The following is an 18,119-nucleotide window of genomic DNA, read 5'->3' on the forward strand; positions in this document are numbered from 1 at the left end:
TGAGAGCCTGGAGGTTCTGACGGCGTTGCTCCCACTGGGCTCGGTGATGGGAGTCCAGGTGCCTTCTTATGGCGGTCGTCCCTAGGTGAGTGTTGGGCTTACCGCGACTTATGCGTTGACTGCAAAGGCTGCAGATGGCAACATTATTGTCAGCAGCGGAAAGGTTAAAAAAAGCCCACACTGCGGAGCCATGTGCCGGCGTCCTGGGAGCACCAGATGTGACCGTATATGGTTGATGGCTCGCTCCTGATACATTAGCAGTCTGGTTTGTCCCTCCTGTGCAATGTAAGTTTGGCCTGCTTCTTCTCCCTATCTGCTGGTCCATCCTCTGAACTCCCTTCCTCTTCCTCTCTTGTGGGCACCCCCGTGACATCCGTAGACACGTCATCATCCACGTCACCTTCCCCGCCACTAACATTTGATATCTCGGAGTAGGCAGCAACAGTGGGGACCAACCTCCTTGGGCTGATCTGAGTACTGTCGTCAGACTGCTGAGTGGCGGCTGTTGCTACCTCCTCTTCCTGATCCGATGCCAAAAATGGCTGCACATCGCAAATGTCTTGTGATGGATCGGGAATAATTCGTGTGACTCAAGCGGAGGGTATATGGTGGTGGTGTTGGTGGTGGTGTCTTTGCGGGTGCACACAGCAGAGAGTGAAGAGGGTGCAGATAGAGAGGATGAGGAGGGTGCAGAAGAGGAAGGCTGAGTGAGCCACTCAACCAAGTCTGGTGCGTCCCACTTTGGCTCCGGCCTGGTGCTCCTGCCGTACCCCTACCACCCCTGTGGAAGGGCCTGCCTCTTCCTCTGCCTGTCCATTTTAAATGACCCTGTGACAAAATTACCAGTACTTAGACCCCCGGTACAAACAAAAAATGGCGAAAATGTTACCACCATCACAGGGGGCGGTCAGAATGCAGCACTTCCAGTCCTTGCTTTGAGAATTGCTGCATTCTGCTTTGCGTGCGCTGGCAGAGGAATTTTCACTCACATAGAAACAGTTGCAGGTACCAATCCAACAGCGCCTGCAAGAAGAGGGTGGTTTGAAGATGTGTTGGTCACTTCTGATATGAGATCATTCTTTTAGCAGACCCATCCACAGCTGTCCTCCGGATCCATCATCAGGGAACGCCTAGACCGACAGGTGTCCGACTACATCGGCCGATGTGGACGCTCTGAGGAGTGACGAACCCCTGGACTACTGGGTGGGCAGGCTTGACCTCTGGACAGAGCTTGCACAATTTGCAATGGAACTATTGGGTTGCCCCTCGTCCAGTGTCTTGTCCGAAAGGACGTTCAGCGCAGCAGGGGGGATCGTGACCGATAAGCGCACTCGCCAGTGTTGACTAGCTCACATTTCTAAAATTGAATGAGGCATGGATCTCGGAGGAATTCAACACATGTGACCAGTAGATCATGTTTGATTCAAATTCCTCATGACAGGCCACAAATATCCGCCACCACCCATAACAATTCATGGTCCCTGTCTTAGGCAAATACAGCGGCATAAAAGGCCTTTTATGTCCATTGAATGCCTAATTGCTACAGTCTGCCCCTGCTCCACACAGCAACCTCTCCCTACACTGACAAAATACTTTTGTGGACCTATTAGCTTTCGATTTGTGTCACTATACAGTCTGTCCCAGCTCCACACAGCAACCTCTCCCTACACTGACAAAAGACTTTTGTGGACCTATTAGCTAGCGATTTGTGTCACTAACTCTCTATCCCTGCTCCACACAGCAACCTCCAGCCACAGAATACAAAGTTCTTTGCTGTAGGGTGAACACCTGTGGGCTAATTTATTTGGCCTGTAATGGCCGACACTTACTTCTGTATCCTGTGTATGCTTAATGTACCTCCAGCCACAGAATAGAAAGTTCTTTGCTGTCAGGTGAACGCCTGTGGGCTAATTTTTGGGGCCTGTACTGGCCGACACTTACTTCTTTATCCTGTGAATGCCTAATTTTTCAGACTGGAATTGAAAATCAATGGGTCTGTAAACGTTACGCTAAATTGTGGAACGGTTGCGGACCCATTTTACAGATGTGTGAATGGACCATATATATATTTGACAATGTATTTACTGGCTGCTGTCAGTTCTGGCTGATTTAGAAAAAAAAAAAAAAATTTTTTTGCTGAAAAAAATAGCAATACTTCTGGTATGTCAGTGTCCATGTTGTGGGACTATTTGTGCACAGCTAGTATTTTGTATTTTGTGGCTGAAAATATGACCTGGAGGTTTTTCATGTTCGCCTGCCATTAAAATTAATGGGGTCCGCCGCGAACCTGTGGTTTCGCGAACATTTGAGCGAGTTCGCCAATCGTGTTCGCAAACCGTCCCGGCAGATGTTCGTCCATCACTAGTGACAAACCAATGTGTGCATGAGACTGGATGATAAGCTATGCATAATACATCTTGATGAAAGCTCTGGCTTTTCCTCAGGGATTAAATGTGCCATTTATATCAATTGTGATTATATGAGCTTGTGCAGTTGTGGGATTGATGCAAACTTTATTTAAACTTTATTTAAACATTATTTCTTTGCCTATTGTTATCACACTGTTTTCTTGCCCTGGGCTGATCACCTGAAAGGTTTCAGCTGTGACAAACAAAATTCAGCCTAAGCTGCTCTCACCCCATGTGGTTGTTGTTTTCGCTTAGGCGCATAAGCACCCACATGTTCGTCTCCTCCCTTGATAGCGTGTCTGTGGCGAAGGTCTATTCGCACGTGGGTGAAAATCTTTGCCTTTAAGTACAGGCGTACGCTGCATGGAGGGCGTGTTGAACACAATTGGCGTGCACATGGATGCCACATACCATGCCAAGTGTGCGCAGTACAGCATAAATAGGCGCAATTTAGAAGGAACTGTTTCCAATGCCCTAGCCTCTGCTGAGGCTGAAGGGGCCACAGAGCAGCGGCAGCTGGATTGCGTGAGTCACTGTGGGTGTATGTTTACTGGCACAAACAGGTCTTGTATCTTGGGATAATCAGTGCTGTGTGCGATAAGCTGTACAAGTTAGGCACAAGCCTTGGGTACACTGAAGTTAGTACCTCAAGTTTGCCTTGCTATAAAGCAATGTCTGCCCCAAAGAGGGCTGGGGGGGGGGGGCACAGTTGGAAGGGGTACTCTGATGCCACCGTCAGGCCTTGAAGGTCCTAGCCATGCTTCCTTTGTGTCTACTCCCCCTGAACAGCCAGAGGCAACTAGCCAATCTGAGCCATTACGGTTGTCAGGCATAGTAGCTACCCCAGGTGCTTCTGCTGCAACCTACGTCACTAAGGACAATTTGGCATCGGCATTAGCTTGCCTTGAGGGTAAGATTGCTGACATGATTGCAGCATCACTAAGAGGGAAGAAACGTGACAGATCCCCCTCACCTGAGCCACCTCCTGAATTCAGTTCAGAATTGGGCAGAGGATGTGGAAGAAATAGCTGATGATGACCCTATAGTAGGTCAAGCTGAGGTTTCCACTTCTGGGGAGTCAGGGTCAGAGGAGTCTCTGTCAGCCTCTCAAACCCAGAGATTGTTGGTTCAGTCTCTTACTGAAATGATCTGGTCTGGACACAAATTTCCTCCCTTAGAGACAGCTGAAGTCTCCTTTTCCTCTCTAGGCTAATTGCGCCCTCCTCATAGTCCTTGGACGGTTCATATACATTCGCTCATGGAGCAAGAAATGTATAATGAATGGGACCATCCTGATAAGATTTTTTTTTTCCTCCTAAAAGGTTTTCACTATTGTATCCTATGTAGGAAAAAGTTCCCTAAGAAATGGAATATACCCACTGTGGATTCTGCCATTTCTTTGGTTAACAAGAGTTTAACCTGCCCTGTGGATAATGCCCAGGTTTTTAAAGATCCAGCATATAAGAAGTTGGAATCTTTATTGAAAGCCTCCTTTGCAGTTGCAGGATCTGCAATACAACCAGCAGTAGCGGCCATAGGAGTTTGTCAGTCTTTAAAAGACTGTATGAAGCCGGTGTCCAAGACCGTTCCTTCTCAAGAAGAGTCTGTGGGAGATCTGTCAGATCTACCTCGCACTTTATTTTAATTAACATGAAAAAGTTACTGGCTGGCTTCCCTTTTCAGGGAGAACGCCTTTTTGGTGATGATCTTGATTAGTATATCCAAAAGATCTCGGGGAGAAGAGTACGTTGCATCCTTCTTTAAAGATCCTCAGCACTCATACTACAAGTGCTTCTAATTCCAGATGGGGGCGACTGCCTCAACCATCTGGGTCCAAAACCAGGCCTTCAGGGCAGGGTCAGTAAAAGCCCTGCGCCCAGAGATCAGCCAAGTCTTCCTCTAAGCCTACTCTGTGAAGGGGTGTCCCCACTCACTTGGGTGGGAGGAAGGCTGCTGCAGTTCTCAAAGGTTTGGGTGGAATCGACCCAAGACAACTGGATTATCTCCACCATTTGACAAGGGTACAAACTGGAATTTTGGGTGTTCCCGTATCCTCTGTTTATAGGTCAAGTATACCCTTAAAAAGGTCTCTCTTTCTGGCATTGGACCAGCTGAGGGCTCAAAGAGTGATAATGGAGGTTCCGGAGAACGGAAGGTTCAGGGGTTTTTACTCAAACCTGTTTATAATCCCCAAACCAAGCGGGGATGTGAGACCTATTCTGGATCATAAAACTCTAAAACCAGTTTCTGAACTGCCCCTCTGGAGCTGCTGAGAATGGATTCCCCTGGGTTACCGATAGCAACAGTCTGTGAAATCTTAATACTTTAACACTTAGCTCAGTCAATGAACTGTCCGTTGGGATTCGGTTTTCTTGTATTTTATTTGGAACTAGGTTGGGAGAAGGGATGAGTGGGATACTCCAGCTTAGTACCTACAGTATGCACAATTTCTGAGGACATCTAACTGCAGTGTGTGCGGCAAGGCCGCTGCTTCACTTTGCCACTGAGGTAACGATTTAAAGGTGATCTTTACTTTAGGTTTCTCTTCAGGGTCTAACTTGGCACCCCCTTTCCTATTTGCTGTGTGTGTTAGCTCCTGTCCACTGACTCTCCCTGAGTGGTCCCCTTCCTGGGCAGACCCCTGGCAAGCTCCTTGGTACTCACGGACACTGTTTTTCCTCGGGTCACTCTGCCACTTGCTCTACAGTCAGTATCCTGGACTTCCTGGCTCAGCACCACACTTCTGGTCCACTAGGCCGACTGCCTGTGGCCACTTTCCACACTGACAGGAGGAGAGACAGCCATCACCCTCCTCCTGGAATCTGGCTTCCCATCCCCAAAGACATCCTGTCACATGTGCCCCTGGCTTTTATGACCCATCCTAGGATGCACTGCGGTTGTGCCCTCCCACTGGGACAGCGACAAAAGCCTGTGTGTCACTGGCTGGGTTTCCTCCACTGTCCAACATGCTCCTCTATTGGATACAGTGGGGACACTCCCTCAGACCAAGTGAATCACACCTGGACACATGTAACAGGCACAACTAGAAATCCTGCTCTCTGATAAGCAGAAGAGCAAACAAATGCCTTTACCTAGCACCTAACTAGGAGGGTGCTACACGTATGGAGTCAATTCCTTCAGTCATAGCCTCCCTGCAGGGAGAGAAATTTCTAGCATCCATAGACATCAAGGATGCATATCTTCACGTGCTGATATTGCAGGCTCAGCAAAGGTTTCTACGCTTTGCAATAGAAAACCGTCACTTTCAGTTTGTGTCCCTGCCCTTCGGGTAGCCACAGCTCCAAGAGTGCTCAGAAAGATCCTAGCTCCAGTATTGGCTGTTCTAAGGTCTTGAGGGATATCTGTAATAGGATATCTGGACGATCTATTACTAATAGATCGATCGGCTTTGGCTTTAAGCCAAAATGTCCTCCAGACAGTACAATTCCTAGAATGTCTGGGTTGGATACTGACATTAGCACAGTCAGCATTACAGCTGATCCAGCGTCTGGAATATCTGGCTCTTCTTGTGGACGTGGTACAGGCAAAGATATTCTTGCCAGTAAGACGGGTCACAGACCTGAAGGATCTGGTTTGGTCCGTAGTAAGACAGATATCCTTCTATACGTCTTTGCATGATGTTACTGGGGAAGTTAGTGTCCTTATTCGTGGCAATTTCCTATGCTCAATTCCATGCCAGACCCGTACAGAACAACATTCTGTCTACAGGGACCCGAAAGGGTTTAGTCTCTGGACTGATCCATGTCTCTGGTACCAAGAGTACTTCAGAGTCTAAATTGGTGGTTGTTGAGCAGATACTGTATCTGGAGAAGGGAAAATCCTTTCTTCCAGTGACCAGGAAAGTGGTGACTACAGATGCCAGTCTCTCCGGCTGGGGAGCGGTTCTGGAGGAAGCCACTGTCCAGAGGAAATGGTCTTGGTTGGAGAGACATCTTCCTATCAACATTCTGGAACTCCGAGCAGTCAGTCAGGCTTTAAATACTGGATGCCCCGACTTTGGGGTCACCTTGTCAGGGTGCAATCCGACAATGCCATGGCCATGGCTTATATCAAGAAGGCACAAAGTCAGTCAGCCCAGAAAGAGGTGGATATCATCCTATTTTTTTTGAGCCATTAACAGATGTTTCTGGCAGGAATGGTCCTGACATCCCAAGATTTTTCAATCAATCTGCCTATGCTGGGGGGTCCCAGACATAGATCTGTTGGCATCCAGGTTCAACAACAAGTTGAAGAGAGTGGATGCTTTGGTGACTCCTTGAGAGGAGTTTTCCCTGATATACAGTATACCTTTCCTCTGGTGCAGCTGATACCGCGTCTGTTGGGCAGGATCCAACTAGAGGGGAAACCAGTAGTTCTGGTAGCCTGACTGGTCCGAGGGGGGTTTGGTATGCACAAATCCAAAGGTTGGCAGTGACGAAGCCCTGGGCTCTTCCACTGCGTCCGGACCTACTCTATCAAGGTCTGATATTCCACCCCGCTGTACAGTCTCTAAATTTGACGGCTTGGCTATTGAAGCCTTAATCTTGAAGGAGCGGGGTTTATCTGGCCCTGCAGTTCATACGCTGATAAACGCCAGGGAATGGCATCCCCGAAAATATATAATAGGGAGAATTCTAGCTTTCCTTCTGTAATGTTCTGGTACCTCTGGTACCCTTATTCCACTTTCCATTCCGTGTATGCGTCCCACCATTCTCTTCTGGTAGGTGCGCATACACCTTTAAGACCGATGCTGTCATCACTGAGCGGCTATTTCAACCGCCGGCGTTCTCACTCACATGTTCGTTCAACCTGCCTTGCATCTATGCTTACAAGCGTGTCTCGCTGTGGAACCTCGCTACAGATCCTTGTATCTCGCTACCAGGATCACTTCCTCAGACCCGAACCTCGCTACTGATCCCTGTATCTCGCTACCGGATCACTTCCTCATCACCGGACCTTCTACTGCTATACTATAGTGATAAGTCCCCAGCATGGGAAACCTCCATAACTTACACTACTACTATTGCATTAAGGACTGTTACTACCTATCCATACTATCCTATCATCTGCACTGTTACATAGATTGCTAGCTCTTGAGACTACTACCATCTATCATCTGCACTGCTGCATAGATTGCTAGCTCTCCTGTCTACTACCATCTATCATCTGCACTGCTGCATAGATTGCTAGCTCTCCTGTCTACTACTATCTATCCTTGCACTGGGTTAGTCTATCCTGTATTTGTCATCTGCTGTCCTCACCACCTGTTAGCATACTCGATACTAACCTATCTGCATTCCTAAATACCATCTTGAACTCTCCTATACAAACCTATCAAGTGCTTACCATCCTTGTCACTGTCCACACCTGTCCCTTCAGCACATCACCTTCATACTATCATATACATCCTATCACTCCAGGAACATCTCATTGAGTGTGTATATATCTGTATGTTGAAGCTGACAGGCCCACGGTGATGAGTCCTGGAGAGTTGGATCTGGTATTCAACACATCTCTACATGACTACTGAGTGGAGATTTTGCAGCTGCAAATCCAGCCTATAACAAAAACGCAGGAGCGTTACACCTTCAAGCAACGGTGGACATGAAATTAGCCTTGCGCACAATTAAAGGGCAAAATTCAGCCTTATCGGTATTCTTCCAGGAACCGATCACTTCCCATTCATTGGTTCAGACCTTCGTCTGGGGAATATTACGTTTGCTTCCTCCTGTGAAGTCACCATTGTGTCCTTGAGACCTTAAATTTGGCGTTGGCAGTGTTAAAAAAACAGCCTTTTGAACCTCTGGGGCAAGCTCCCCTGGTTCTTTTCACCAGAAAACTGGTATTTTTGATTGCGATAACTTTGGCTAAGAAGGTTATCGGAACTAGCAGCTCTTTCTTGCAAAGTGCCATTCCTGATTTTCCATCAAGATGGGGTGATTTTATGTCTACACCCAGGTTTTTTGCCCAAGGTGGTGTCTGCCTTTTTTATTTGAATCAGGACATTATACTACCTTTCTTTTTTCCAGATCCTCACTCAGAGGAGGAAAGGTTATTGCATTTTCTTGATGTAATGCGTGCACTTAAGTTTTACTTAGAGAAATCAGCTCGGATTCATAAGACCGAGAGCTTGTTTGTGCTGCCAGAAGGCCCCAGGAAGGGGTTGGCAGTCTATGATTTCTCATTGGATTCGCCAGGTTATTACCCAGGCGTATGGTTTAGAAGGGAAGGTTCCACCTTTTCCTGTAAAGGCATATTCTACCAGAGGAGGAGGTGCCTCTTGGGCACATCGCCATCAAGCCTGCGACCTGGTTGTCGGTGCATATGTTCACTCGTTTCTATCGAGTGGATGGTGGGACCCATGAGGAATCTGCATTTGGCCGCAGTGTTCTGCGGGCAGCAGTGTAATCCTTTTTGTGTGGTCGGATGGCGGTATTTTTTGTTGTCCCCCTCCCCTCCCCCTTGTTTTGGGACATCCCATATGTTATGATTTATGGTAGTGATCGACCGATATCGTTTTTTATTGACGATACCGATACCGATATTTTGGTCATCAGATATCGGTATCGGCCGATATTGGCTGATATTTTCGGACATTTAAAAAAAATGTTTTATTTTTTTTTCCCAGGTATTCTTGTGGAGGGATCTGGGGGTCTAAAGGCCCCAAACCCCTCCTCTTTTTTGGCTCTGTGTCCCATGATGTACAAAAACAAAAATATATTTTTTAATACAGACTTACCTGTAAAATCCATTTCTTGAAGTACATCACGGGACACAGAGGTCCCTCCCCTCTTTTATGGGGTCTTTATTGCTTGCTACAAAACTGAGGTACTTCCTGTGTGGGAGGGGTTATATAGGAGGGCATCCTTTCTGATTGGTTGCCAGTGTTCTTCACCTAAAGGTGGCTTTATAACCCATATGTTATGATTTATGGCTCTGTGTCCCTTAATGTACCTCAAGAAATGGATTTTACAGGTAAATCTGTATTAAAAGATCTATTTTTTTTAGTAATTATCTTAACCAATATCCCTGCTGATCTCAACCACCTTATCAGTTGTAAATAGCTCAGCTGATGGACAGGCTAATGGGCAGGCTAATGGGCAGGCTGAATCCACATTCTTGTCTGGCTGGTTATTAGCAAAGAACCCAAAACCACAATGTATTTCATAACTTCTGAAATAATCATGATACAGCCGGGATAAGGACATATTTACTTATAGCCGGTAATGAGAAACATGTCCAAACACCCCCTATATTCAAAGATATAGGGAGCCAACTGGACGCATTACCCTTCCTAGGTAAAGTATACTTCTTAACCACTTGCCGACTGCTCACAGTATATTTACTGCGGCAGTCAGCCCCGGCCAGGCAGAGTGACGTAGGTCTACGTCGCTCGCCTGTCACTCCTTCTAGAGCCAATAGCGGGCGAGCGCGCGCCCGCCGAGGGGCGCGCCCGCCTCGGCTCGTTCACGGAGGAGTGCGGGAGTGTGACTGGCGGACCCGATGTCACACTACGATCGCCGGTACAGCGGGAGAAAGACAGAGCGGCTTTTGTAAACAAGCCGCCTGTCATTCTCCCTGTGTAAAAATGAAGATCAGACGGTTCTACTATGTAGAACCGTTGATCTTTGTTTTTACACCAATAGCAATGTCCCACTACAGTTAGAAGCACGCCCCTAGGACACACTTAACCCCTCCCTCTCCAATACAGTTAACCCCTTCCCTGCCAGTGTCATTTTTGCAGTAACAGTGCATATTTATAGCACTGATTACTGCAGTAATGTCACTGGTACCCCCAAAAGTGTCAAAAATGTCAGTCAAGGGTCCGATCTGTCTGCCGCAATGTCGCAGTCCTGCAAAAAAAATCGCAGATCGCCGCCATTACTCGTTAAAAAAAAAACCCACCAAAAATGACAAAAATCTTTCCCTTTGTTAGTAAACGCGATAACTTTTGCGCAAACCAATCAAAATACGCCTTTTGCGATTTTTTTTTTACCAAACATAGGTAGCGTAAAACAAATTGGCCGAAAATGTTAAAAAATTTTGATTTTTACATTTTTTTGGGGGGGAATTTCATATAAAAAAAAGTGAAAAATATTGTTATTTTTGCAAAAATTACGCTCTTTTTTTGTTTATAGCGCGTGATCAAAAAATCACACAGGTGATCAAATACCACCAAAAGAAAGCTCTGTTTGTGGGGGAAAAAAGGACGTGAAATTCGTTTAGGTACAGCGTTGCACGACCGCGCAATTGTCCATTAAAGTCACGCAGTAAAAAATCGCAAAAAAAACCCTGGTCTTTTAGCACTCCGGTGGTAAAGTGGTTAAACCTGTTAGCAGGCAGTAACATGAAGGTATTCAAAGATATTAACAGCTATAGAAAACTGTATCTGGGACATGGTCGTAACCACAGTGACATCACAATGCCACTTTTTAACCACCTAATTGGTCAGATAATTTCTGTGAACACACTCCCCCCCCCCCCCCCCCCTCATAGGCAGGAAAAGGAGGGGACGCTCTGCAGTTCAAACCAAGGACAACCTGTGAAGTCTTATGAGAGCCGATGAACCATCTTGCTTATTGATTGAACTTTGCTGAAATCGGGCTTAATAAGTATTTCCATTTTTCAACCCTTTTGTTTGCTGTTGCATTGTTGTCTCTCTGTTTCTTTGTGATGTTTTTTATTTATTTATTTTTAAAATATTTGTTTTGCACCGTTTTTTACCTTTTCATTATTAAACCATGTTTTCAAAAGTGTTAAAATTGTCTCTAATGCCCTAACACAGACTGACACTCATCTGCATACAATCAGACTGACTGACTCATTTAGTTCTATTTTGTTCAGGACTGGCTCTGGTAGAATGACCCCATTCACTCTTCTTACTGGTCATTTTATAAAAGGACAGGATGGAGTCTAACCCTTAGCCAATTACCTCTGGGGGTGTCGCCTACTGTGAGGAAAGGCGCTGCTCCTGGAAGAGGTCAGAGGTTTTATGGTCCAGCGAATGGTAGGATCAGGTGTTAGCTGGTTTGCCAGTCTGCAGAGTGTACTGACCAGAGGGTCAGGAAGGAGGTTTTCCTCCAGTCTGTAATTTGTAGGTGGTGGCAGCGCTGTCATTGTCATATGTATGGACCATATCTAGTGTCCAGATGAAACTTGGCTGTCCTCATGTAGATGTCTACTTCCCATCTATAGAAGACATGGACCGCCACTGAGAAAATCAATATGGCTGTCCTCATGTAGATTTCTACTTCCAATCCATTAAAGATTTGGACCTCCACTGAGAAAATCAACATGGGTGTTCTCATTTAGATGTCTACTTCCAATCCATAAAATAAATGGACCGTCACTGAGAAAATCAACATGGCTGCCCTCATGTAGATGTCAACTTCCAATCCATAGAAGACTGGGCCATCACTGAGAAAATCGACATGGCTGTCCTTATGTAGATGTCTACTTCCAATCCATAGAAGACATGGACCTCCACTGACAAAATCAACATGGGTTCTCTCATTTAGATGTCTACTTCCAATCTATAAAAAAATGGACCGTCACTGAGAGAATCAACATGGCTGTCCTTATGTAGATGTCTACTTCCAATCCATAGAAGACCGGGCCACCACTGAGAGAATCAACATGGCTGTCCTTATGTAGATGTCTACTTCCAATCCATAGAAGACATGGACCTCCCCTGAGAAAATCAACATGGTTGTTCTCATGTAGATGTCTACTTCCAATCCATAGAAGACATAAATCATCACTGAGAAAATCAACAAGGCTGCCGTCATGTAGATGTCTACTTCCAATCTATAGAAGACTGGACCATCACTGAGAACCACAATGGCTGTCCTTGTGTAGATGTTTACTTCCAATCTATAGAAGACTGGACCATCACTGAGAACCACAATGGCTGTCCTCATGCAGATGTTTACTTCCAATTCATAGAAGACTGCACCATCACTGAGAAAATCAATATGACTGTCCTTATGTAGATTGTCTGTTAAAATTGTCTCTAATGCTCTAACACAGACTGACACTCATCTGCGTGCAATCAGACTGACTGTCCCATTCAAGTCCATTTTGTTCAGGGCAGGCTCCAGTAGAATGACCCTGTTCACTTTATCTACTGGTCATTTTATAGAGGGACAGGATTGAGTCTAACCCTTAGCCAATCACCTCTGGGGGTGTCACCTACTGTGACACAAAGCCACTGCTCCCGAAAGTGGTCAGAGGTTCTATGGACCAGCTGATTCCAATAGCAGGATCAGGGTTAGGCCTACAAAGCCAGTGTGCCAATCTGCAGAGTGTACTGACCAGAGGGTCAGGAAGGAGATTTTCCTCCAGTTTGTGATTTGTAGGTGATGGCAGCACTGTCATTGTCATATGTATGGAGTTGGACCATATCTAGTGTCCAGATGAACCTTGGCTGTCCTCATGTAGATGTCTACTTCCAATCCATAGAAGACATGGACCCCCATTGAGAAAATCAACATGGTTGTTCTCATGTAGATGTCTACTTCCAATCCATAGAAGACATGGATCACCACTGAGAAAATTCACATGGCTATCCTTATGTAGATGTCTACTTCCAATCCATAGAAGACATGGACCGCCACTGAGAAAATCAACACGGCTTTCTTTATGTAGTTGTCTACTTTCAATCCATAGAAGACATGGGCCGCCATTAAGAAAACAAATGTGGCTGTCCTCATGTAGATGTCTGCTTCCAATCCATGGAAGACATGGATCACCACTGAGAAAATTCACATGGCTATCCTTATGTAGATGTCTACTTCCAATCCATGGAAAACCGGACCGTCACTGAGAATATCAACACGGCTGTCCTCGTGTAGATGTCTACTTCCAATCCTTAGAAAACCTGGACTGTCAATGAGAAAACCAACATGGCTGACCTCATGTAGATATCTACTTCCAAACTATAGAAGACATGGATCGTCAATCCAATCTATGAAGCTGGATGTGTTAAAATATTGTTGCCAGCGGTTTAGACATTAATGGCTGTGTGTTGAGTTATTTTGAGGGGACAGTAAATTTACACTGTAAGAGCCGGTTCACATTAGAGCGATCCGACTTGCCGGGGCGACCTCACAAGTCGCGGTGCGCTGCTCGCACCGCGACCTCGGAGTGGCCGGAACGGACTTCATAACATTGAAGTCTATGACGGTCGCTCCGGGTCGCCCCAAAGAAGCTCCGGACCCTTTTTCTAAGTCGGAGCGACTTGTGTCGCTCTTATTAGAACGGGTCCACAGCTTCTCTATGCCAGGCGACTTACGGCGACCTGTCAGGCGATCAGGTCGCCTGACAGGTCGCCCCAGTGTGAACCGGCTCTTATACAAGCTGTACACTCACTACTTTACATTGTAGCAAAGTGTAATTTCTTCAGTGTTGTCACATAAAAAGATAGAATAAAATGTTTACAAAAATGTGAGGGGTGTACTTACTTTTGTGAGATACTGTATATATATATATATATATACAGTATATAGAATAACACTTGATTGGGTTGTTGTTCCCTCTGTAATTTGGAGAACAGAAGTTGAGTTCTGGAAGATTCCTTCATTGCTTAGAGAAGTGTGAAGAGTTCTGTAAGAGAACTTCCATCGGATATCTCATCTGGGTCCTCAGATTATATTTTGTGTCCTGACTATCTCTCTGTTTTTCCCAGGTTTATGATGAATATAGGAAGAAATGGGATCCAGAATTCCAGAACAACGAGGATCTTCTTATCATCATGTTCATTGTAAGCGTTTTCTGTTTTCTTTCCATAAATCTGGCCAATGGACACCCTTGTACAATGTCATGTGATCCAGCAGGCCCTGATCTGTGTACCATCTTAGGATAAATCTGGCCAATGGACACCCTTGTGCAATGTCATGTGATCCACCTCTTCTGGCATGGAGATTTTCCCTCAGTACTTGGAATATATTTTTATGTAAGCCACTAACAAAACTTAAAGTATTTTTTTAATGATCTCAGGAAGGCCCCATGCCCTGCCTTCATGATTTACCCCCCTTCATGACCAGGCCATTTTTTTGCAATACGGCACTGCGTTACATTAACTGACAATTGCGCGGTCGTGCGACGCTGTAACCAAATAAAATGTCCTTTTTTTCCCACAGATAGAGCTTTCTTTTGGTTGTATTTGATCACCTGTGCGGTTTTTATTTTTATATTTTGCGCTATAAAAAAAAAAAGAGCGACCATTCTGAAAAAAAAAAAAAAAAAACAATATTCTTTACTTCCTGCTATAAAACATCCAATAAAAAATTGTAAAAAATCCAATTTCTTCAATTTATTCCAATCTGTATTCTGCTGCATATTTGTGATAATAAAAATCCCCAATAAGTGTATACTGATTGGTTTGCGTGAAAGTTATCGCGTCTACAAACTAGGGGAAATATGCAGGGATTTTTATTTATTTTTTTACTAGTAATGGCGGCGATCCGTGACTTAGCGGGACTGCGACATTGTGGCAGACAAACCAGACACCTAACTGATGCTTTTGGCACTTTTTTTTTTTAACCAGTCTCGCTAATACAGTGATCAGTGCTAACAATATGCACTGTCACTGTACTAATGACACTAGCAGGGAAAGGGTTAAACATCAGGGGCGATCAAAGGGTTAACTGTGTGCCTAGGGAGTGTTTACTAACTGTGGGGGAGGTGCTTTTACTAAAGGAAGGCAAAGATCTGTGTTCCTGCTTATCTGGACCCACTGATTGGCTCCCACTGTGTCCAATCACACTGGGAGTGGGTTGCTGGTGGGGTGCATGCGTGCTCCAGACCCGGAAGTGCAGAATCACGTCCCTAAAGTGATTCTGCGCAGAGGAGCCTCTGCCCCACAGAAAATGTACATGGGGCACTTGGCAATAGCTTAACCCCTTCAAGTACAGACACTTTCACCCCCTTCCTGCCCAGGCCATTTTTCAGCTTTCAGCGCTGTCATTCTTTGAATGACAATTACTCAGTCATGCAACACTGTATCGAAATAAAAATTTTTATAATTTTTTTCACACAGATAGAGCTTTCTTTTGGTGGTATAATATTATCATTGGGTTTTTTTTTTTATTATTATATATATATATATATATATTTTCTTAGTTTTTGTTTTAAAATTTTGTAAACAAATAATCTTTCTTTTTAAATTTAGGCCAAAATGTATTCTGCTCCATTTCTTAAAAAAAAAAAAAAAAGCCAAATCAGTGTATATTATTTAGTGGGAAAGGTATAGAATCCACAAACTAGGGTGTATATATGAAAATTAATCCTGATGTATCCAAAATCCAAGGAGCACCTTCAGGTGTTCTAGAGGGATAAATGACACTATCTAATCTAATCTAATCTCATTTCCTGACTACCTTTCACATTTTTTGAAGTCCTGGAACACCAGGACAGGGGAAACACATAAAATGACCACCTTTTGGAAGCAAACACCCCAAAGTATTATTTTAGAGGTATTACAAGTCTTTTGAAGACTTCATTTTTTTTTCTTTAACAAACGTTTTTTGAAAAATGTGGAAAGAAAATGAAAATTATTTTTTTTCAAAAAGTTATAAATGTTCTTAGATATTTCTTCCACACAGCATGGACATACTCAGACTTACACCCCAAACATAAATTCTGCTCCTCCTCCTTAGTTTGGGGACACCCCATGTGTGAGACTTTGTCACTGTCTGGACTGATTATATAGCGGTATCTTCTGTGTCACACAAATCCACCGATTGTATGAAAACCAATGTAGTGTAATGGTCTCCTCTAAACGGATGGTCAGGGAATATGGCTTAGTGTAGCGTCACCTATACCAGTCCTAGTTCTTATAAACCAAGCAAGCCTAGCCTACTGATACGTGGCCACCCCCAGGAATGTCATCTTCACTGGCCTGGAAGCACAGGAGGCTGAAGAAAGGAAGGAGAAAAGAGTTCCTGGGGTTCCAGGAGTGGAGTTAGCCACAGGGGATGGCTGGAACTGGGGTCTCACAGGAATGGTGGGATGTGCAGATGGGTCAGTTCAGGCAGCAGGCAGAAATGTGATCCCAGGCAGAGGCAACATTTCACGGTGTGGCAGTGATCAGGGACTGGTGTGGTGCGGATCAGGGATGCATGGCAGTGATCAGGGGTGGCGGTTACCGGGACACTGGGACTGGTGTGGCGGTGATCAGGGACTGGTGTGGCAGTGATCAGGGACTGGTGTGGCTGCGATCAGGGTCCGGTGTGGCAGGGATCAGGGACTGCTGTGGTGGTGATTAGGGACTGGTGTGGGGGGATCAGGGACTGGGTTGGCAGTGATCTGGGACTGGTGTGGCAGTGATCAGGGACTGGTCCCCCATTGAGAAATACTGTGATAGTTGTGATTGGCCACAGCTATCACACGGTAAAGGCCTGCTGTGAATTAACCAATCACAGGGATCACACAGTAGTAAACAATGATGCTTTGTTTAATACTGTCCATGTAATCGCTGATTGGCTACAGCAATCATATGATACTAGAGACGCTCATAGCAACCAGGTACACCGATCAGTGTTTCGCTGTGTCCACTGATCACACCATGATTTCATAGCTGATAATAGAACACGATGATATCATAGATGATTGTAGTACACAATGATGTCATAGATGATGATAGTAGTACATGATGATGTCTTTGTAACGGATGACCTGGCACCTCGACTGGGTACCTCCGTTGATGGATGCTTCTAGTGCTTCCCGAGGGCTCCAAGCACTCCACCAGACACCATAACCACCTCAGACCCCACGAACCGCTGCAGCTTGGTTAGGGTCTTGCCATCTTCTATCCACCCTGGACCTAAGACAAGGCTCCAGGTTCCAGTGGGTGAACCTCTCTTTCCCCAGAGAGTGAAGAAGGAACAGGAAAAAGCTCTTACAAGAGCGTAGTGATTATTCAAGGGAGTATGAAGAGCATAGCAATCCCTTGTAGCAGATTCCCACAATAAGAGACAGGACTCTAGATTGAGGGTGAAGTAGAACTCAAGGTTTAATGGTACAGCTGCTCTTTTATACAGTTTCCCCCCACAAGGTTACCGCCCAGGTGGACCTTGTGGGACACAGGGCATAAAATTCACAATCCAATAAAAACAGAGTTTTACACTCAGTCAGTCCCATACACTGTACACAATCCCTCCCCTCTGCCTGTGATACAATTAACTAAGACAATGGACTAACTCAATTAACTCTAAGCAGAAAAAACATACATTTTTGCAAACCCCAAAAAGTACCCCAAAATACAACACATCCCCTGATAGCCCCGATCTGGGTGAACAACATATCCAAAAATCACCCAGATCGGTTCAGGATTTTCCTGGAAGTTTTTTTTTTTTTGCCCCACCGTGCACATGGTCCCATGCCCAAAACAGTTCCACATACAAAACACTGCTGGACAATTTAAGATGGCCACCACCACATGTTTGAATCTGTTCCAGTTAAAAGTCCAAGGGGTTATCATAGAGCCCATAGTCCCAGGGTAAGAGGCTTGCAAGCAGGCCTCTACAAAAACCAGTGGTGAGGTCACTTTTGCCACAGTCATAGAAGATGATAGTATTACACAATGATGTCATAGATGATGATAGTAGTACATGATGATGTCATAGAATATAGTAGTACTCGATGATGTCATAGAATATAGTAGTACATAATTATGTCATAGATGATGATAGTAGTACATGATGATGTCAT

General features: G+C 45.1%; 1 protein-coding gene across 1 annotated transcript in view; it reads left to right on the forward strand.

Moving 5' to 3' along the window:
* Positions 1-18,119, forward strand: part of LOC309567518 (ABC-type organic anion transporter ABCA8-like) — a 201,140-nt gene that overhangs the window by 151,996 nt on the left and 31,025 nt on the right. The window lies entirely within an intron of this gene.

This window comes from Pelophylax lessonae, assembly GCF_965119305.1.
Source record: "Pelophylax lessonae genome assembly, chromosome: 11".
In the NCBI taxonomy this organism is placed as follows: domain Eukaryota; kingdom Metazoa; phylum Chordata; class Amphibia; order Anura; family Ranidae; genus Pelophylax; species Pelophylax lessonae.